Below are 18,267 nucleotides of genomic sequence, written 5' to 3' on the forward strand. Positions count from 1 at the left end.
AGCATTATACTCAATGGTGAAAAACTAAAGCCATTTCCTCTTAACTCAGGAACAAGACAAGGATGCCCACTCTCTCCACTTCTCTTCAATCTAGTATTAGAATGCCTAGCTACAGCAATAAGACAAGATGCAGACATAAAGGGGATCCAAATAGGGAAAGAAGAAATAAAACTCTCCCTCTTTGCAGGTGACATGATATTGTATTTAAAGAATCCCATAGACCCCATTCCCAAATTATTCAAGCTGATTCAAAACTTTGGCAAAATAGCAGGGTATATTTTTAACCCCCAAAAATCAATGGCTTTTCTGGATGCCAACAATGAGAAAAGTGTGGCTGAAATTAGGAAAGCAACTCCATTTGTAATAGCCCCACAAAAAATAAAATACCTAGGAATTAACTTAACTAAACAAGTGAAGGACCTCTATGATGAAAATTTTAAAATCTTAAAAAAGGAAATCAACACAGAACTTTAAAAATGGCAAAACCTCCCATGCTCCTGGATTGGAAAGATTAACATCGTGAAAATGGCAATACTTCCCAAGGCTATCTACAAATTCAACGCGATACCTATCAAAATTCCACCCTCATTCTTCAAGGAAATAGAAGAGGCAATCCAAAAATTCATATGGAACAATAAAAGACCCCGAATAGCAAAAACGCTCCTCAATGGAATGAACACTGCTGGAGGAATATCAATACCAAACTTCAAACTCTACTATAAAGCCATAGTAATCAAAACAGCTTGGTATTGGCATAAGAACAGACCACAGGACCAATGGAATAGAATTGAAAACCCAGAAATGAACCTAGAGACCTATAGCCATCTAATCTTCGAGAAGGGAGCTAAAACAATAGAATGGTAGAAAGACAACCTCTTCAGTAAATGGTGCTAGCAAACTTGGCTAACTACTTTTAGAAAACTAAAGCTAGATCTTTATATATCATCCTGAACCAGAATGAACTCCAAATGTATCAAAGACCTTGAACTCAAAGCAGACACTCTGAAAACATTACAGGATGGAATAGGATAAATCCTAGGTCTCCTTGGCTGAGGCCGAAATTTTCTGAATAGAGATCCGGAAACACAACAAATCACAGAAAGGTTGGACAAATGTGATTGCATAACGTTGCAGAGCTTCTGCAGGGCAAATGACATAGCTAGCAAGATCAATAGAAAGCCCACGGATTGGGAGAAGATCTTTACTAGCCATACAACGGACAAGGGTCTCATATCTAAAATATACTTGGAACTCAAAAAATTAAACCCCCCAACAACAAATCCTCAAAGAAACAACTGCTCAATAAATTAGTGGGCAAAAGACTTAAAGAGAAACTTCTCTGAAGAAGAAAGAAGGATGGCCAATAGACACATGAAGAAATGTTCAACATCCCTAGCCATAAAAGAAATGCAAATCAAAACAACATTGAGATATCACCTCACTCCAGTTAGAACGGCCAAATTCAAGAACTCTAACAACAAGAGATGCTGGAGGGGATGTGGACAGAAAGGAACCTTACTTCATTGTTGGTTGGAATGTAAACTCGTTCAACCACTTTGGAAAGCAGTATGGAGGTTCCTCAAAAGACTTCACATAGAACTCCCCTATGACACAGCAATCCCACTTTTGGGCATTTACCCAAATGTTTACAAACAAGACCACACTAAAGCTACCAGCACAACTATGTTTATTGCAGCATTATTTACCATAGCTAAGATATGGAACCAACCCAGATGCCCCTCAGTAGATGAATGGATCAAGAAAATGTGGTATATATACACAGTGGAATTCTATGCCTCCATCAGAAAGAATGGCACTGCCCCATTTGTTAGGAAATGGAAAAACTTGGAAAAAATTATATTAAGTGAAGTAAGCCAGTCCCAAAGAAACATAGGTCTCATTGTTTCCCTTATTTGCAATGTCTAGTATATGTATGAGTCAAGCGGAAAAGGTCAGATAATGAGATGTCAGGAAAATGAACCCTTAGATGTGTATTTTAAGGTTTTTTTCTTTCATGCATGTGTTTCTAACGCATTTATAAGATTACCTCTTTGTTGCTTTGTATGTCCCTCCCCCACAGTATAACCCCTGCTTTCACTATATTTGATGTCAGTATAACTTGTGGAGGAGATGGGGAAAAACCAGTTATTTAAGGATTCAGGTGGACCTGTTGCAACAATGAGAAGTACAAGTTGTCATGTCCAAAACTAGCTTTACAACGTCGGTGCGGGTGGGGGTACGGGGGGGGCAAGAAGAAGTATTGGGATTGGGGGGGAGGGGGGAGGCTGGGAAGGGACATAAAGGGTAAATAAAGGAGGAGCCTGCAATGCTTAGTATGAAATGTACTCATTATCCTGCCCATGTAATTGTAACTACTCTGTACAGTATGTTCACAAATTAAATTAAATTAAATTAAAAAATAATAACACACTGCCTTCCAGTGTTCGTGAAGAGAACTCTGATATGTTTTGTGAAAGAAATACTTGTTCTAAACTTTGTTCATGCATAATTTATATTGTTATTGGCCAATTATTTAACTTAATGAATAAAAGTAAGATTCCCTGACAAAAAATATAAAACAGTTACGTAGTAATTGTTTGAGAAAAAGTTATAGTCATGAGTTTTAAGAATCTTTCTATTTCCCTACAAAGCAATGATTTAGGTTTACTAATCTAATATTTGTAGTAAGTTTAGAGAACATAATAGGCATAAAAACAATGAACTGTACATCTTGTGTCTTTGATGAGTGATATTTTAAACATTGTCTTTTATTCAAATGAATACTTAGGTTTCTTTTCAAAATAAATGCAATTTTAACTACTTTCAGAACAAGTACTTACCCTGCAATTAAATGTATTAGTATATTCAGATATTTAAAAGCTAAATTTTCTATGTTTGTTATGTATCTCTACATATTCAGAATGTCATGATTTTCTATTCGTAAATGTCTAAACTCTGGGATTTTTCCTTCATCAATATAAATTTTCTCATGAGGTTTTTGTGAAAGCTCCAGTAACCAGTGTGGGATGTTTGCTTCATCAATATAAATTATCTCATGAGGTTTTTGTGAAGGCTCCAGTAACCAGTGTGGTCAAAAATATTTCCTGAATTCTAAATTTTAAATCTAATCATTTTTAGCCTTTGATTTTTATCAGTTATTGTCTCTTCAGAGCAACTAAAATAAATACTACTTTTTAAACATTTCACTCACATTGTAAATAATATTCACATGGGTGAAACAGAGACTAATCATTTCAAACTCACCATATTTGATGATCTCAGTGTGAAGAATATAGGGAGTATAAGAATCTTATACTCAATAATATTTTTGGTAAAATTAAATTAATTTATATATCTAGATTTCTAAATTGGATGTAAATCACATGGAAATAAGAAAATAAAAAAATGATTTCTTTGGGATCATTTTCTTCTTAATTTTTTTGTGAAAATATCATACAGAGGGGTTACAATTATATGGGCAAAGTAATGAGTACATTTCTTATCAAGCAGTTTCCTTTTCCTTTGTTTCCCCTTCCCATCCTTACCCATCTCCACACCCTCACCAGCCAAAGTTGTAAAGTTCGTCTTCGACATAACGTCTGGTACATCTCATTATTACAATGGGTCTAACGGTATCCCTAAAATTATGAAGCAAAAATATCTCCAGGAAATATATTTTTCAATAAAATGTTTCAATCCTTAGGTAAAGTGCATTATACTTCAATATAAAGTTTATCTCAAAATAGAAATTCTGCAACTAATCTAATGCATGTTTTCATGCAAAAAAATTCTGTGACTTCTAGTCTTATTATGTGATTTTAATTATACTTTTATTGTGAAATGATCCCTCCTTATATTTATTACAAACTTCTGTAATTATACAAATCATGCTTGTACATACTAATTTACATAATTTAATATACAAACAAAATTATCTTTTTTCTTGTCTCCCACAGGGAAGGATGAGTTGCTGAAGTATATTAAATGAAAGCACTCTAACAGAAAGCCTATATGGAATGGAAATTTGCAACGTGAAGATGGGAACATGAGCACTTTCTACTTGGCTGAACAAGAATTCTTGTTTCTATAGTACTTCCTTGCCATTTAATCACACAGGGAAAGCCACAAAATTTGAAGTTCATATGAAGGAATTACATTCCTAAAAGTTGTGGCAACCCTGCTGGAAGCTCAATCTTATCACAAATTCTTTGTGCTTGTTGGCTGATCTATTTCTCTATCACATGTTTCATATTATTAAGCATATTAGTAATTCAACTGGAAGTACATGGCAGGAGACTCCTGAAATCACATCTATTGCAGTGTAATATTTAGAAGAGAGAAAAAAAAGATTATATTGATTTGCAATTCCTCCCTTTGGCCTTCAATATACTAATTAATTGTCAAAACATTCGTGTAAGATGTTAGTTTATTTTCCCTATTTAATTAGAGATTAAGCAAGTGTTTTTTTGCAGTAAAGTGATGACAGTAGTATCCCAGCTCTGATATGAGCACCTCTTCCCTAACAAGTAATGCTCTATGGACTGTAAATATGGAAGCCACACTAAATTGTCTCTCTGTCTCTCTCTCTCTCTCTCTACTCACACACACACACACACAAACACACACACACAAACACATAGAGTTGCCACCCAGACACATCAGAGCTCAGTTCCATTCCTTTGTAATTATAGTTGACTGATGTTTGTGCTCCCTTGCTTTTCTTTTCTTCAGGATCTTGCCTGGATTTGTATGTTTCCCTGAGATCAAGTCCCTTGTTCTAAGTATACTGTGTATCTTTGTATGCTTCAGGCCAATTAAGAGTACCTTGAATACAATATCTTCATACTTGACATTCAAGTCAAACTCCGTGAATTCACACTACTGTTCCAAGATACTAGAATGTATTGGATGTCGAGACAAAAAAACGCCCACTTTGTTGTTTCAGAAGGAATTGAAGTCATGAAATAGAAGAATATCGATCAGGAACTGAGCTAAGAGAATGGGAGTATGTGGGAACTTGTAGAATGCTGTATGTGTGTTAGAGATACAGAATAATAGGCTCATTTATTGAAAACTTGTCATCCTCTATTGAAAGCTCAATTTAAGCATACAGTTTTCCAGTTACTTTGCTTACCTATCACTTCTGATCACAAATTCTCTTATGAGTGTGTATAGTATCTTTGAATAAATCACATGATTTGCAGGTACTTAACATCTTAAGGAAAGACAGTCTGCTTCTACATTTTTCATTCTATGTGACAAACCCTTATTTTTTGTTTCCGTGTTTGCTAAATAAATGTATTCCTGGAAACAGGATATTGACAGCAAATCTGAGTGTAATTTTCATTTTGTAAATTTCAAATAGAATGTAAACTTTGTATTGACTAGTAATTTTTTTAAAATGAGTGATATTCATGAACACAATATTTTGATGCCTTTAAGTTAATTGAGAATTGCATGGTAGTTCTTGTGTCTAATTGACTTAACCATTATATTATTCATGTATAAACATTGCATTGCACTTATTTATTTTTATATATAAAATAATTCCCAAGGGTTTACTTTAAAGTGATAATAGGGGAGTTGTCCTCATGTTCCAAACTTTATATTTACTTCAGTAAAAGTACTAGAAACACATGATGTTTACTGAAGCAATTTAAAAGCTGAGAACGCATTTCTAAAGAGACTGGATTTATTGATTAAAGCATAGAATAGAGTAAAAAAGTCAGGTTTCTTGCCTGAGACTGCATGAATTTCATATGAATGTAACTAAAGATGAGACTCACAGATAAATTCATATTTATATTACTGAGATTTACATCACAATATAAACAATACAAGTATTTTAAGGAAGTGGTCATTCAAAGCCCTAGATACATAATGGATGAATAATGGAATTGAAAATAGCAAAGGGAAAACAATTCAACATGCAGCTATTATGATTTTATAATACTAATATGGAAGTAATGGAGCTTTTCCCTTTCTGAAGAACGTTTAGCCAGTAATTTCAATGTAAGTCATCAATTGTAATGAGTCTAAAGTCTTTTCCTCCTAGATATCCAAGAGTACTATAGTCATCCTCTGAAGAGTAAATAAGTAATTATTTTCATTAGCTTTGCTTAATATTAATTTACTTGTAGTAAATAGGTTTAAAAGTCTTCTCTTTCTCTCAATTTAATAACATACATTTCTATTTCTTCTTAAAAGCCTGAAATCACTATTTCAAAGTAGCATACGCAGGAAAACAAAATAACCTGATACAACAATCACAAATCCTAAATTATGTGAAAAAAATCCGCAATATAAAAAATAAATCTGAGGAAGAGGAAAAACAATGACAGAATAAGAACAGAAAATTATCCTAGCTATCTCTAATAAAGCAGAGATTTAGAGTCACAGCAGGTACTCCACAGCTAGAGGGTCACATGAAATCAGCTATAATTATAGATATGCAGCTATAAATATAGATATAATTATAGACATACAATTCATAAGAAGGTTTTATACTGTCTTCACAAGAAAAGAGAAATCTATGAAAAGGTGCCACCCAGGAACATATTGGGCAACACATTCAAAAGCACATGTGCAGTGTGGAAATAAAAGGCAATATGGAAAAAAAAAAACAGGAACAGAAGTGTACATCATAGAAAGCCACATCCATATACATAGACAATTTGCCATAGCACTGGACAGTCCAAATGGTCACTGGAACCACAAATATTAACATCACAACATCTCACCACAACTGATTTCTATTCCTACACTTAATGGACTCGACAAAAATGCAATTCCAGAAAAACACATTACAACTGGAAGCCAAACCAAGACCCTGCAAATTAACTAAGAACATAGAGACTCACGTATTAATATCATAGATCCCCCAAAAGAAAACCTCCAAATGGACAGAAAAAAATCAGAAAAATACAAAAAAAGTAATGTCAAAGTAGTATTATTCATACAGTAAATAACCAGGCATTAGAATAGACAATCAAGGACGTAGAAGATAGTTATCAAAATGTATTACAGATACTGCTGGAAAATGTAATTAATGGGAAGATAGAAAACTTCTACAAGGAAATTTGTAAACAAGATGAGACCAACCAGTCATTAGCAAAATAATTCATGGAGACTTCAAACAGAAAGATAAATAAATTCTGAGAAGACAAGGGAGTCCAAGAAAAAATGGATGCCTAGTTAAAAGATATGACATAAGACACAGTTAAGAAAACAATCCTTACATCTCCCCCAACCAAAGAAAAAATGTCCAGAAAGTCCATACAAGACCTAAAACAAAGCTTTAATAAAGAGACAGAACCCCTAAAAAATGACCAATTAGAAGACAGGGAAATACAAAAACATAGTAGAAGTCTCCACAGCAAATAGATGACATAGAAGATAATCTCAGGGTCAAAGACAGAATAGATCTAATAGGAAAGAGGAAATAATCATTTAGAACAAATCTAAGAAATAAGAAATGATCTTGCCAGAACTTCAAAACTCAGTTAGAAGATCAAATTTCGGGGAGATAGGTATCAAGAAGGAGAAGAGCAAGATACTAAATGGATGGGAAGCATATTACAGAATTCTAGCAGAGAACAGACCAAAAATCCAACGAGATAGGCTCATTCAAAGAAGAGAAGCCTTTAGAAACCAATCAGAATTCTAGAACTGAACAATCCACCACCACATCATAATCCATTAGAGGATTATTAAAGATCAAGGAAAGGATTCTTAAAGATGCCATAGAGAAAAGATTGATTATTCATAAAGAATATACAGTCAGAATAAATACAGATTTCTTAACTGATATGGTAAAAAGGAGAGCCTGGCATTATATATGACAAACATTAAAGGTAAACAACTACCAACCATGAATACGGTCCCAAGCTAAACTCTCCTTTACATTTAAACGATATATAAACATATTTCATGACAAAGAAAACTTGAAACAAAGTATGTCCACCAAATTATCAGAATAGAATATGATCAAATATATCCAACATAGAGAAGATCAAGAAGAAGAGGAACTGGTCATATAAAATGCTCCCTACCAGAGAACAAGGTAAATATGTTAAGAGTAGATGAGTCACAGCTCCTAATAACAGGTGTATAACATAGCAGGACTTATCAGATATTTCTGTCTTAACTCTCAATATCAATGGACATAAATTTCCAAATAGAAGACATAGATTAGATAGTTGTATCAAAAACCAAGATGCATCCATTTAGTATCTATGAGAGACACATTATCAAACGCATTCTATGAAGCTAGAATTAGACTCCTCCCAAAACACATAGGGACTCACCAAAGAAAGAGAACTATGAACCAAACTCTTTGATAAGCATTAATACAGAACTTCTTAATAAAATTCTCACTAACCAATTTCAGCAACTAACAAAAAAATCATATGGTATGATCAAATAGGAATCAGCTTGGATACGATTTGAGTCAATATTCTTGTCAATAAACATAATACAAACCATCCGCAAAAGCAGGGACAAGAAACACATGATCATCAATAGGGATGTAGAAATAGCTTTTAACAAGCTCCAATGCCCCTTTATGATCAAAAGGTCTGGGAACCTAGGAATATATGGAACATTCCTCAATATTAAACTGAGTATGTATATGACACAGATAATTAGCATTTACCTAAGGGTGGAAGCATGAAGACATTAACATGAGGAATGAGAAAAGGATGTCCACTCTCTACTACTCTTCAATATGGTAGTGGACTTTCTTGCAAGAGCAATAGACAAGAGAAAAACATAAAGCAGATCCAAATAGGGAAGGAGTAAAACTATCTCATTTTACAATTGAAATGATCCTGTATTTAAAGGACCCTGTGGATTCCTCCCTCTAGTTAGTAAAGGTGATGTTAACCTTCAGCAATGTAGCAAGGTATAAAAACCACAAGAATCAGTAGTTTTTCTGTTACCAACAATGGGAAGATGCACGCTGAAATCCAAAACACAACCTCATATGTACTAGCCTCAAAATCAAATCAAATCTAAACAAAACAATACAACAACAACAAAACTAGGAATTAATTAATTTATCTAAAATTGTGAAGGCCCTATATGTGAAAACTTTAAAAATATAAAAAGGGAAATTGAAGGAGATTCAAAGAAATAGAAAGTATTTCAATGTTCCTGGTTGGATGAATTAACATTTTGAAAACTGCAATACTTCCTCTAAACAATTGGCAATGCAATACTCATCAAAATCCCAACAATATTCTTCAAAGTAGAAGAGAAGCAATGCAACTATAATATGGAATTACAAAATTACAGATGAAACAGAATGCTTAGAAATGAATACATAGGCCTATAGTCATCTTACCAACACAAACGCTCACACACACACACACACACACACACACAATGGAATTATATTCACCCATCAGAAAGATGACTTTTACCAGTAGTAAGGAAAATGAAAGGTTTGGGAAAATTATATTAAGAGAAAAGAGAAAGGAATGCAGACTCAGAGCAATATAGGTTTCATGGATTCATTCATTTATGATAGCTAGAAGATGCTTACAAATCTATAAGTAAACAAGACAGATTCTACCGTCCCTTAGAATGGCCATTAATAAGAAAATTAACTATAGCAAATTCTGGCATGGATGTAGCCAATTGGGAACTCTATTACACTGTTGGTGGGAAATTAAACATGTTCAACCACTGCGGAAGGCAGTACGGAGTGTCCTGAAAAGAATAAATATAGATCTCCCTTAAGACTCAGTAATTCCCCTCATGGGCAGTAATCCAATAAATAACAAACAAGCTCACATGAAAGCTACCAGCATAACCGTGTTCAGGGCTCAGACCCAGAGTTCAAGGACTTGAAAAATGTTACCACTGCTGGTATTTGTTTCCGTAAATATGAACCGTTTTATATAAGATACCAAATCAATCTATTTGCAGTAGCTAGATTAGGACTTAAATGTTAGTGGGTGATAAAATGGCTCCTTTGTTGAATGTTAGGAAGAGATGTAGGTAGTCCATGAAAAGGAGATTTTGTTTTTGTTGTTGTTCGAGGGGCTTGAAGTCTGGACTTGGACACTGTCCCTGAACTCTTCAACTCAAGGTGAGTGCTCTACCACTTGAGTGACAGTGCCACTTCTGGTTTTCTGATGGTTAAATGGAAATAAGAGTCTCCGGGTCTATCCTGCCCAGGCTGGTTTTGAGCTGTAGTCCTCAGATCTCAGCTTCCTGAGTAGCTAGGATTACGGCTGTGAGCTACTGGCACCAGGTAAAAATGGGGGATTTTTAGAAATGAAAATCCACCTCTTCACCTGTGTCTAAACCTCAGATATTACTATTAGAACACTTCACCTTCACCTCATTTCATCAGACATTTGTAAATTTTCTCTTTTCCTTCATGTGGGAATACTGCAGTCAATATCAACTCAGCTGGGGGACTGGATCAATTGTATGGTAACTGCTAACACCTAATTTAAGAACTTTCACATCAGAAGAAATGAAACCCTTACTTGGAATAATTGTTTTCTCTTTTTATTACAAATCTGTGCTTGATTATTCCCTAATGTGATATTGGACTTCCTAATAGAGTGATGAAATTTTCTTTATTTTCAACCTTCTCCCACATGTGGTCAAATATTTAAGAATTCAAAGATTTGCACTGAAAATTGATTAAGCTGACTTCTAAGAAAATGTGCATTTCTGGAATTTGGTCTTCTGTCATGTTCTTACATGCACAAGCTTTCTATGATTTATTTGTTCTACAAGGAATTCTACTTTCCAATCTTTGTGTGACCAATTTTAGTCTGATCAGTCTTTCTAATCTTCTCTCTGGAGTCTCATTTGAGTATGCCTCATAAAAAAGATATTAGTTATCAGCTAAATGATTCTCAGCTTCTGTTTTTTGCCTGACTTCTTGTAGGCTGTGATAGCAACCCTGTCTGGCTGTGCTTACTGGAGTGTTTGTGTGTGTGTGTGTACTTTGGGATCAACAGAAAAAGATATTTGTGCATGTACCACACTTGCTTTATTTGTTTGTAGGTGAACACTGGACTTCGATTTCTATCTTAGCTGTTGATGTGAATAATGTGAATAACAATGAACTACAGATATATTTATGAATTACCCAGAGAGAAATAATCACATGATTGGTGGGTCAGATGATATTTCAAGTATGATTTCTTTAGAAAACTGCATACTACTTTCTACAAGGAGAATACTAACCTGGATTTTGACCAAGAGTGTAGAAAATTTCCTTTTCTTCACACTCTCACCAACATGATTACCTTTTATTCAAAAGGTAATAAAGGGCAAGTTTTTACTATATTCAGTACCCTAGACTGGCTTAAGACCAAAATCCAACCTCCTAAATGCTTGGAATTACAAACTTTTACCACCACACCTGGTTCCTTTGATTTTTTTTGATAAGAGTTATAATAGTTATAAAGTAGTATCATAGTAATTTTGAATTACATTTCTCCAATGACTTCTCACAGCATTAAGCCAGCACAGAAGTTGTATTAAACACAACTGTGTAAACCCACTGGTGATATAGAGGGGTTTATGGAAAACATGTCTATTCAAACTTTTGTCCATTTTTAATCAAGTTTCTTGTTAAACTCATCTTTAATCTCTCTATACAAAAATAATTAATTCAAGGTAGTAAAAAGGAAAAAATTAAGCAACTCCTAACATTTTTCAATTTTCAATAACATGATATTGCTTAAATCATTTTCTGTTTATGCTGGAGACTATATAACAATTTAGTTAGACTTTTTACATATCTATACGTATTTTATTTATTTTATATTGATTGCTCTTTCCAAAGCTTGTGTGTCTAATTTTGGTTTCTTTCAGTCTTAAGAAGTTCAGATTTCAAACTCAAGAATAAATGGAAGTAAGCAAACAAAAAAAAATACAGTTCCTCTCATCTGATAATGCCTCTACAAGAATGAGAAAAGAGTTCATCATTCTAAGGACCCTTAATTCTAAGATAACATTTGCTATAATGCTAATGTTATTACCATTTTAGTGTTGGGAAAAATTGTAATTAAAGGCACTAAGTGCATGGCCCAAGACACACAGTGAGGAAGGAAATGAGTCAAATTTTCCAAAAGTCTTCCAGCAATACACAAAAGGTAGATAAATTCTCTCCATTCTCTGATACTCTCAATTCAATATCCATACTGTCCAAGAAATAATAACATAGCAATTATTGCCCATGGTAATTGTTTTCTGTTACATTTTGTCTTCAACACAGACTGTGTTGGTGACATTGGGTTATCATGCACAGAGCTGAGATTATAAATTATGGTCCAAAGAGAGGCAAATTTCTTCTGTCCCATAGTTCCAGTATCATTTTTAAAAAGTACTAAATCTTTTAAATATCATCACTTACTGTATTTTAATAATTCAAGAATGAAAAATTTCACATATAATCACTGCAAAATGCATTAAGACTAGGAGATGATAAAACAGGCCTCTGTGAAGTAAATTTTCTTCTACTTTTAAAATTATTCTGAAAGCCTGGTACTGATTTGTCACACCTGTAATCCTAACTACTCAGGATACCTACTAAGGAGCCTGAGATCTGTGGATAATATTTGGAAGCCAACAGGACAAAATAAATTCATGAGATTATTTTTCAAAATTTTAACGAAAGAGCAAAGGGCCAGGAATGGAGATGTAGCTCATATAGTAACTCACCAATCTAGAGAGAAAGACTTAGCAAGATGTTGAAGCCCTGATTTCAAACTCTGAGCATGCCAACACACAGGAATGCATACACACTCACTTTTTCAAAATATCTTCATATCAGTGTTTTGCATTAATTTCTTTGTTAACGATATTATATGGGTAAAATGGGCTTCATAAACTCTTCCATCTCAAAACATTTTTATACATTTTTGTTGTAAAAATACTGTACAGAGGGGTTATAGTTATATGAGCAAAGTAATAACTACATTTCCTATCAAGCATTGTTACCTCCTCCTTTGTTTTCCCCCCACTATTCCTTCCCTTACACCTCCACAAATACACTCCTCATACCCCAAAGCCCCACCAAATGTCCCTAGCCTAAATTGTAAAGTTCGTTTTTCAAAATAATGTCTTGTGCATCTATTGTTTTACAATGGGTCAAACTGTATTCCTATTTAAGCATGTTTTTTTCCCTTTCCCTCCCCAAATTAGAGAAGTGTACATTCAAGATGCAGGTGCACCAACATCAAATAAAGTGAAAACAGGGTTATACTGTTGGGGAGGAACGTATAAAAAAGAAAAACAATCACGTCATACATTATAAATATGTGAGAAACAACAGCAATAAAGAAAAAAAACACTTGTGTCTCTATCTTGGGGGTTATTTAGCTTAACATCAACTTATCTAGTCATATACACATAGGCTTTCAACTTTTCTGCTTATCCCAGACATTTACTAGTTATTGCAAATAAGGGATACCATGGGGCCTATGTTTCTTTGGACTTGGCTTACATCAGTTAATATAATTTTTTTCCAAGTCTTTCCATTTCCTAACAAATTGAGCGATGTCATTCTTTCTGATGGAGGCATAGAATTAATATACATATATATATATATATATATGTATATATATATATATATATATATATATAGTATATGTGTGTGCGTGTGTGTACACACAAATACACACAGAACATTTTCCTTTTTTGTTTTTTAGAGCAACTTAGTTTTCCACCTTCATCATTTTTTCAAATGTTTTTATTGTGATTAAGTGGTTAAATAATTTCCCAAATTTCAAAATATTGTGGGATAGTGATGCTTAGTTTAAGTCACAAGCACATTCTAACTTCGATGGAGCAAATTGTCTATTATGGTCTACAACATTTATGAATTCTATGAGCTTTGCAATAGAGTTATTTCTTCCATATGTAAACATTTTTGTTTTGAAATATGTATATTCCTTTTGTATTGCATAGCGTCAGCTGTTCCCTCTTTCCCACTTGTTCCCTCCCTCCCTCCAGTGACATTGAGATGCTTAGTTCATTTTGGTCAATGTCCAGTGCAGCTGTTGGATCCCACTGTTGTATGTTTTTCCCTGATTCCCTCTAGTTCTGTGTCATCCTCCTGGTTTCCCTTCAGTGTGCACATATGATCAGCAGAATGGGGTTATTTAGTAGTGATTCGATTCGACCAGATGAGTGGAAGTTCTTGGTTTCTTAAGTGTTGTTAATTTTGTCATATCACCTTACATTTTGGATTTAACACGGAGACCATGTGCCATTTGTCTCTTTGCTTTTGGCTTACCTCGCTCAACATGATTTCCTGTAGCTTGATTGATTTCCCTACTAATGCCATTATTTTGTCCTTTCTAATGGCTGGAAAATATTCCGTTGTGTATAGTTACCACAGTTTTTTGATCCATTCATCTCTGGTGGGACATATGGGTTGTTTTCATATCCTGGCTATTGTGAACAGTGCTGCAATAAACATGGAAGTGCATTTGTCCTTGAATATTGGTACCTGTTGTTCAGGATAGATGCCTAGAAGTGGTATGAGTGGGCCATAAGGAAGGTCAATATTTATCTTTCTGAGGACTCACCAGACTGCTTTCCAAAGTGGTTGTGTAAGTGTACATTCACACACACACACACACACACACACACACACACACACACACAGAGAGAGTGAGAGAGAGAGAGAGAGAGAGAGAGAGAGAGAGAGAGAGAGAGAGAGAGAGAGAGAGAGAGAGAGAGAGAGAGAGAGAGAACATTTTCTTGATCCATTCTTCTACTGAGCAGCATCATGGTTGGTTGCATATCTTAACTATGGAAAATAATGCTACAATAAACATTGTTGTGGTGGTAGTTTTAGTATGGACTGGTTTGTGATCATTTGGGAGAATGCCCAAAAGTGGGATTGCTGTATAATAGGGAGCTCTATGTGGAGGCTTTTGAGGAACCTCCAAACTGCTTTCCAAAGTGGATGAACAAGTTTACACTCCCACCAAGAATGCAGTAGGCTCCCTTCTGGCCATATCCCTTCCAGCATCTTTTGTTGTAAAAATATGGAACGATTCATTAATTTGTGTATCATCCTTGTGCAGGGACCATGCTAATCTTCTCTGTATGTTCCAATTTTAGTGTATGTGCAGCCAAATTGAGCACAAAACATTTTTTATATATAAAGAGTAATTGATTTTCTTAAACTTGACAATTCAACAAAAATAAGTTCAAAAGAATTGTGAAATTTTAGAACCATGTGTTGCTTACATAAGCACACATTTAAGAATAAAGTCAAGATTGACATATCAAAAACAAAATAATTCCAGATATTTGTTGTTCATGAGATTTGTAGGAGGAGGAATTCAATTATTCTACAAAAGGCACTTGTCATAATGATCATTGCAGCAAATGTTAACGTTTGTTAAAAGTTTTAATATTTTAAATATGTTTAATTTTGGGATTTGCTTATAAATGGCAAAATTAAGACTGTTTGGCAGGTCATAAAATTTTTTGATAAAGTATATAATACTTCTGGTAGCATGTACTAGTAAGTATGTACATTTCAGATTTTATAGAAACTTTACTAATGAGAAGTTGCAAAGACTGTGTAAAGAAGCAGAGTGAAGAGTTAAGATTTTAAGTACATGGTTTCTGTTAAATCTTCAGGGCTTCTTTACGTTATATGTTAGTGATGAACAAATAATGATATAATCCACATACAAATGATGAGATGAACTATAAATAGTAATCTTAGTGAGTAAATTTAAAGGCTACTGATAGCTTTATCCAGTTTTAAATGTACAGGAATATGAGAAAATAGTAAACTCTACTATGTACACTTCAAATACTGAAAACTCTGGTAATTGTTTTGTTTTTTATTTTAGTAATCATTAATATTTAATTATTGCTTTCTTTATTTATAGCATTTTTCCTTGTTGTAATATAATACAACTTTTATGAGTCATGATTAAGAGGTACTTTGAGAATATTATTGGGATGGCCACACAATTTTTCATAGGTGCATGTGAACTTACAAAGAGCAAAACTAAAAACAAAATATTGATTAAAAATTATATCAAGTAGAGTCTGAATCAGGAGTGTTGATAAATGTCCTCACCTAAAATCTTAACCTTAGGCTGGAGCATCTTATTGAAATATTGTTGAGAATTTCAAGACTTCCTTTATGTAGGGCCCTTAGAAGCATGGATAGCATGCATGTGTACAAAGCCAGTGACAACAGGCAAATATGACTGTTTCCCCAAAAGGAATCTATGAAGTCAATAGTTATCTTCCCAAGCAGATGAAAAAATGCGTCCAAAATGATTCATTTGTGGAGTTATTTAAGTTATGGATTCTTTGTTAGACATATTCTTTTCTTTTAAAAATTGTCAAATATTAGCTTTATAGTAAACGTTGTCTAGTATTTCTTGGTTCAAAACAGAAATCTTGATACAATTGATGTCACTTGGCTTTCTTACTTTCTCAGTTCAAAGCCAACCTAGGCAGGAAAGTCTGTCACATTCTTATCTGTAACCAAACACCAAAAACGCCAGAAGTGGAGTTTGGCTCAAGTAGTAGCGTCCTAGCTTTGGCGGAAGTTGGCCAGGGAAGACATTTGTTCAGGGACATGGTCCAGCCTCTGAGTTCAAGCTCCAGAACCAGGACAAACTAAACAAACAAACAAGAAAAAAAAACGCACATATTTCTTTGGGACCATCCATAAAGCACTGGTTTGAGAACAGGCTCCTTTTGCTGATCATACTCACTGGATCCTGCTTTTTTGGAATACTAATTGTGCTGGAGAATTCAGGACAAGACTAAAGGAATTAATAAGTGACTCCTGCAACAACAGAATCATCTCAATAGTGAAATATCCACGCATAAGACAAATTAAAACCTCCAAGTCTTTGTTTCCTTACAAAAGAAATCTTTTAAAACAATGTTTATTTCCTTTTGTTCTATGCTGGCCTTCAAATGGCACATTGTTTCCTTTTGAAATACTTTCAAGAAGAAGTTTTCAGACAATTTTTATATGAATAAAGAACACACTCGAAAAAAGTCAGGGACAGTTTATTCAAGCTTGGATTCTTTTTTTTCTAACAATGAATATATATTTTTTACAGTGAAAATACTGAACAGAGTGGTTACAATTACATGTGCAAGATAATGAGTACAGTTTTTATCAAGCATTGTAGCCTACTCCTTGGTTTCTCCTGCCCATCCCTAGACATAAAAGAAATGCAAATCAAAACAACATTGAGATATCACCTCACCCCAGTTAGAATGGGTATAATCAAGAACTCTAATAACAGATGCTGGAGGGGATGTGGAGTCCCACTTTTGGGCATTTACCCAAATGTTTACAAACAAGACCACACTAAAGCTACGAGTACAACTATGTTTATTGCAGCATTATTTACCATAGCTAAGATCTGGAATGAGTACATTTTTTATCAAGCAATGTAGCCTACTCCTTGGTTTCCCCTTCCCATCCTCCCTTCCCCCCTCCATCCAATCCTCCCTCCGCCCAAAAACAAAGTTGTAAAGTTCGTTTTTGAAATAACGACTTGTACATCTCATTGTTGCAATGGGTCCACCTGTATCCCTATTTAAATGATTTGTTTTTTTTCTGTTCCCCTCCAGAAATTATACTGACATCAAATACAGTGAAATCAGGGGTTATTGTTATCCCATGGGGAAGGGACATAAAAAGCAACAAGGAAATCATCTTATAAATATGTTAGAAAAAGTCACATGAAAGAACAAAAAACATTCGAATACATATCTTAGGGTTCATTTCCCTAACATCAACTTATCTGACTTTTTCTGTTTGACTCAGACATATACTAGTTATTGTAAATAAGGAAAACCATGGGACCTATGTTTCTTTGGGCCTGGCTTACTTCAATTAATATAATTTTTCCAAGTCTTTCCAGTTCCTAACAAATGTGGCAATGTCATTCTTTCTGATGGAGGCATAGGATTCTATTGTGTATATATACCACATTTTCTTGATCCATTCATCTACTGAGGGGCATCTGGTTTGGTTCCATACCTTAGCTATGGTAAATAAGGCTGCAATAAACATAGTCGTGCTGGTACCTCTAATGTGGCCTTGTTTGTGAACATTTGGGTAAATGCCCAAAAGTGGGATTGCTGCGTCTTAGGGTAGCCCTATGTGGAGTCTTTTGAGGAATCTTCAAGAACTGACCTCAGGACCACTGGAATAGAATTGAAAACCCAGAAATGAACCTACAAACCTATAGCCATCTAATCTTCGATTAGGGAGCTAAAAAAACT

The 18,267-nt window shown here is 34.3% G+C and overlaps 1 non-coding gene across 1 annotated transcript; it reads right to left on the reverse strand.

Moving 5' to 3' along the window:
• Positions 1-15,023: 15,023 nt before the first annotated feature.
• LOC138818425 (U6 spliceosomal RNA) lies at positions 15,024-15,129 on the reverse strand. The gene has a single exon (XR_011369125.1). It is a non-coding gene; the product is annotated as a U6 spliceosomal RNA (small nuclear RNA).
• Positions 15,130-18,267: the final 3,138 nt, after the last annotated feature.

Source organism: Dipodomys merriami, unplaced genomic scaffold, assembly GCF_024711535.1.
Source record: "Dipodomys merriami isolate MVZ:Mamm:240054 unplaced genomic scaffold, mDipMer1.0.p SCAF_759, whole genome shotgun sequence".
Lineage (NCBI taxonomy): Eukaryota > Metazoa > Chordata > Mammalia > Rodentia > Heteromyidae > Dipodomys > Dipodomys merriami.